Source organism: Lipotes vexillifer, unplaced genomic scaffold (assembly GCF_000442215.2).
Source record: "Lipotes vexillifer unplaced genomic scaffold, Lipotes_vexillifer_v1.1 scaffold65, whole genome shotgun sequence".
In the NCBI taxonomy this organism is placed as follows: domain Eukaryota; kingdom Metazoa; phylum Chordata; class Mammalia; order Artiodactyla; family Lipotidae; genus Lipotes; species Lipotes vexillifer.
In genome coordinates this window covers 3,221,321-3,227,066 of record NW_006796728.1, presented here as the reverse complement: position 1 = coordinate 3,227,066, position 5,746 = coordinate 3,221,321, and the positions used below count along the sequence as shown (strand labels likewise).

The 5,746-nt window shown below is 34.6% G+C and overlaps 1 pseudogene; it reads left to right on the top strand.

The window, feature by feature from the left end:
* The first annotated feature begins 5,531 nt into the window (after positions 1-5,531).
* Positions 5,532-5,746, top strand: part of LOC103073000 (40S ribosomal protein S6 pseudogene) — a 733-nt pseudogene continuing 518 nt past the window's right edge.

Genomic DNA, 5,746 nt, shown 5'->3' with positions numbered 1-5,746 from the left:
AAAAAAAAAACAAGAAAAAAACAGGCAGAAGACCTAAGTAGACATTTCTTCAAAGAAGACATACAGATGGCCAACAGGTACATGAAAAGATGCTCAACATCATTAATTATCAGAGAAATGCAAATAAAAAATACAGTGAGGTACTACCTCACACAGGTCAGAATGGCCATGATCAAAAAGTCTACAAATAATAAGTGCTGGAGAGGGTGTGGAGAAAAGGGAACCATCCTACACTGTTGGTGGGAATGTCACTGTTGTTTCAGTGACTATGGAAAACAGTATGGAGGTTCCTTAAAAAACTTAAAATAAACATATGATCCAGCAATCCCACTCCTGGTCATATATCTGGAAAATATGAAAACTCTAATTCAAAAAGATACATGCACTCCAGTGTTAATAGCAGCACTGGAAGCAAGATATGGAAGCAACCTAAATGTCCATCAACAGATGAATGGATGAAGATCTGGTACATATATACAATGGAGTATCACTCAGACATAAAAAGGAATGAAATAATGCCATTTGCAGCAACATGGATGCAACTAGAGATTATCATACTAAATGAAGTAAGTCAGACAATAATCTTGATTTCTGATGAAAGGTTTTCTGCTTTCTCTCTACTTGAAAATATTAAGGCCATAAGTCTAAATATGTCTTTTTCTTTTACTCCTGCATCTCTTTATAATATTTGCTTAGTCAAGTCTTTTTCCATTTCTCCCTGACTTCTTGAATTCTTTCAGCTATGCACTCTGTTGTGTTTCTCTTCTGAGCAAGGGTTTTTTTGCTGTCCAAGTCTGGAGATATTTTTTATAAATTAAAAAAAAAAATCTCACTCATAAATGCCCATGGATTCTTCTAATTACTCAATAATCCATAACTTCAAGACAAAGCCTACCTACATTTAAGGAATGAAAAGTTTCTTTACTTGACTAAATCATTTTACATTTCCTAAACAAATGAGTAAAATGATTCACATTTATGTACCTCTCCTTACCACCCATAACATCATGAAAACTGCAGAAGCGTGCCTGTAAAGGTTTCAGAATATCTTATGGTTATTTTCAGCCATTTAACACTTTTATCAGATACTGCTAAGTTCTATTTCCTCCTTTAAGACTCATCAAATCTGATCAAATCTCATCCTCACCCCATTTGTTTTCATCAACATGAAATATTGATAAATCCAGTGGGGGTACAGGTTGAACTTGAAAAGGATGGGACACATCTGTGATATTTTCTTCTGAGATATATTGACAAACCGTGTCTATGTTATTTCTTCCTAGACTCAGGCAACATGAGTTACTCAAGAAAGAAAGAGTAATATTTACCACTGCAGTCTGAGAAGAGTATTATTTTGAATACAAACAACTGACACTTTCTAAACCCCTAGGGATTCATTCTTACCACAAAACTGTTGTTTAAAGGGAAAAAAAAAATGAGTGCCAAGCTTCCTGAGATATTGGTGCTAGCCATATAATGACCAGAGAAATTTTGAAAGTCCCTGTGGATCCACGTTAAAAAGGTGTCCATTAATCTGTGTCCAAATGACTCTCCATTCTTCTCTTAGTTTCTCAGCAATTCTAAAGAAGAAAAACTCCAGGCATTGAGAAATCAATATTCACAGCTCCACGTTTCTACTTCTCATGGGAGGACATCAACAGAGAGAATTATTAAAACCAACATTAAGTTAGCAACACTAATATCCTATACTTATTCCTTTCATGTATCTGATACATGGCATGATAAATATCTTTTTTTTTTCTTCAAAGATTACCAGAAGCTTGAAAGCAGACCCTGTGCCTTATGTATATTTTTATCCTCAGAGCTGGTATTCAGTAGATTCTTGTTAATTCTTTCATTGAATAAATAGCTGGATAAATGAATGAATGTTTGAAAGAACAATTGAACAGATACATTACTCCAGCATCATAAAAACACTGATTTTACAAAAATCTGTAATATTATTAGAACAAAAGGATTACAATGAATTTAACTTTACTGTTTTGATTGTTTTTTTTTTAAACAAAATCATGAGTAAGCAGAATTAGAAAAAAATCCTTGTTTAAAAGTGATAAACGTCTTAAGCTATTTGATATTTTGTCTAAATAACTGAGAAACTTCTAGGACTCTCCCACAATGTGTCAGTATATCATGTAGATCATTGATTTGTAAATGTACCTTAAAATTTTATATTTCCTTAATTAATGGAAGTGAAATATGTTCATAATTAATTGGAAAGTCATGCCAGATAATTGGTAGCATGAAAAAATTATCATTGAAAAATAATTTTATTTGAGAATGAGTTAGTGGGCCATTCTATGTAAGTAGAAAGATTTGTATAGAGCATAGAAAGGCACATTGTGATCAGCCACCAGAGTTTATCTAAAACAAGTGTATTATTTACCTGTTAGTAATAAAAAGCCTAATATAATAGTGAATTAATCAACAAAGAAACATCTTTCTTCCTCAAGCAAATTGAATATGACAGCAGTCTAAAGCTTTTATAAAGGAAGCCAGTTTACTAGTATCTACCTGGTCTGCCATACTTAGCATGTTAATTTACTCCAGATTAAATTGTGATAAAAGAAAACTGAATAACACACCCATTCCTATTAAAGATACTTCTTGGAAAAGACAGCTGATAAATATTCTTTCATTCCATTGGCTAGATCTTAATCACATGACTACAACTATTTCCAAGTAAGTCTTGGAAATACAGTGTTTATTCCAAATGGCCATGTATCCAAATAATTCCAGGATTCTATTTCTAAGAAAGAAGGGAAGAAAATACACTGGGGGAAAACTAGTGGTTTCAGCTACAAAATTAGTTAAATGTAAAATGTCTGTTTTTGATTTAACACAGCATTTTGACAGTACTAGGTCTCAGTTTCCTTGTGTATAGGAAGATGAAATCATATACATAGTTGTTGTGGTTAAACTTAGTTGTCAGCCTGGCTCTCCACTGTACTCAGATAGTTGGTCAAATATTATTCCAGATATTTCTGTGAAGGATTGTTTAGATGAGATTAACATTTAAATCAGTAGATTTTGGGTAAAGCAGATTATAATTCATAATGTGAATGGACCTCCTCAAATTAGTTGAAGTACTTAATAGAAAAAGACTGACCTCCTCCGAAGGAAAGAGAATTCTACCAGCATACTTCTTTCCAACTCAGACTGTCGCATCAACTCTTCCCTAGGTCCCCAGCCTGCTAGCCTACACTGCAGATTCTGGACTTGCTGAACTCCACAATAGCATAAACCAGTATCTTAAACTCCCTCCCTCCCTCTCTATCTCTGTCTCTGTCTTTGTTTTTCTGTCTATCTCTCTCTCCCTGCTCCCCACCCTGCCAGCAAAGGCTAATAGAGTAGTTTAAAGTCCAGTTGGTGCTTTAGGGCAAGAATGCAAACTAGCAACAATGGGTGTTAGCTACCAAGCAGTTGCCCTATTTGCAAAGTAGAGAAATTAAAATTTAGAAAAGTTGCTAAATTGTTTCACTACCATCAGACTTTCACAGGTATATGTAAGGTGTTTTTATTCATTGTTAAGGCAAATGCAAATTGTATCACAATATCAAAATTTAGAGATGCATTTGCTCTTTTATTCATCAAGCCTTCTCCTGTGATTTAAAAAAAAAATGAAATAGAAGCATTAATGGATATACATGTGTGCTGGAACACTGTAATGGCAAAAGAAGGCAACAGTGTGAATTGAGACAAATTTTGGCATAATTGATTTTGCATACTTTATAAAAGCATTCAGAAGAAGCAATTAAAATTATGTCAAATGACTTTAAAGTATTTACATAATGATTGAGTGCCAAAAAGTTTAATTCCCACAATAACACATTTCTGAAAGCATGTGGTTACAAATGTGTATATTTTATAATTTTCTATATGTTTATGATATATAAATATGAAACATAGCTTTATGTCTATTATTGAGTGTATGTGTGGTTTAGGACAATATTTTTGGAGAATAAGAAAAGGAAAGAAAAAATAAATAAAAAGAAAAGAAACTTCTCAGAAACCTCCTACATATATCTATGATGTCATATATGTGAAATTTGTATGTGTGTGTGTGTGCGCTTAGGTGATAAGTAAATTAAGAAAATCATTAATATTGTTAAACTGTGTATACTACCCAAAGCAATCTACAGATTTAACCCAATCCTTATCAAAATATCCATAACATTTTTCACAGAACTATAACAAATCATCTTAAAATTGATATGCAACCACAAAAGACCCAGAACTGCCAAAGCAATCTTGCAAAAAAAGAACAAAGCTGGAGGTATCAACTTCCCTGACTTAAGACTATACTACAAAGCTACAGTAATCAAAACAATATAGTGCTGGCACAAAAACAGACTCAGATTGAGGGAACTGAATAGAGAGTCCAGAAATAAACCCATGCACCTATGGTCAGTTAATTTACTACAAAGGAGGCAAGAATATACAATGGAGAGGGACTTCCCTGGCACAGTGGTTAATAATCCACCTGCCAATACAAGGGATACGGGTTCGAGCCCTGGTCCAGGAAGATCCCACATGCCACAGAGCAACTAAGCCTGTGCACCACAACTACTGAGCCCACGTGCTACAACTACTGAAGCCCACATGCCTAGAGTCCACGCTCCACAGCAAGAGAAGCCACCATAATCAGAAGCCTGTGCACTGCAATGAAAAGTAGCCCCCACTGGCCACAGCTAGAGAAAGCCTGTGCACAGCAATGAAGACCCAATGCGGACAAAAATAAATAAATAAAAGAAAAGAATATATAATGAAGAAAAGACAGTCTCTTCAATAAGTGGTACTGGAAAAGCTGAACAGATACATGTAAACGAATTAGGCCAATTCCTCACACCATATACAAAAATAAGCTCAGAATGGATTAAAGACTTAACTGTAAGACCTGAAACCATAAAACTCCTAAAAGAGAACCTAGGCAGAATACTCATTAATATAAATCATAACAATGTTTTTTTTAAATCAAAAGAAATAACAGCAAAAATAAATAAATGGGACCTAATTAAACTTAAAAGAAACCATTGACAAAATGAAAAGACAACCTTCTGAATGCGAGAAAATATTTGCAAATGATATTACTGATAAGGGGTTAATATCCAAAATATATAAACAGCTCATAGAACTGTATATATATATTGAAAAATAAAAAGGCAGAATACCTGAATAGACATTTTTTCCAAGGAAGACAAACAGATGGCCAACAGGTACATGAAAAGATGCTTAACATCATTAATCATCAGAGAAACACAAATCAAAACCACAGTGAGATATCACCTCACACCTATCAGAATGGCTATCATCAAAAATCTACAAATAAGTGTTGGCTAGGATGTAGAGAAAAGGGAACTCTTGTACACTGTTGGTGGGAATGTAAATTGGTACAGCCGTTATGGAAAACAGTATGGAGATTCCTCAAACTAAAAATAGTACTACCACTCTTCTTCACGGTGACTTGGAGGCTATCAGCTGCTTCAGGACGAAGGTGAATATTTCTTTCCAAGCCACTGGTTGTCAGAAACTCATTGAAGTGGACGATGAATGAAAACTTCGTACCTTTTATGAGAAAGGTATGGCCACAGAAGTTGCTACTGATGTTCTGGGTGAAGAATGGAAGGGTTATGTGGTTTGAATCAGTGGTGGGAATGACAAACAAGGTTTCACCAGGAAGCAGGTGTCTTGATCTATGGCCAAGTCCGCCTGCTACTGAGTAATGGGC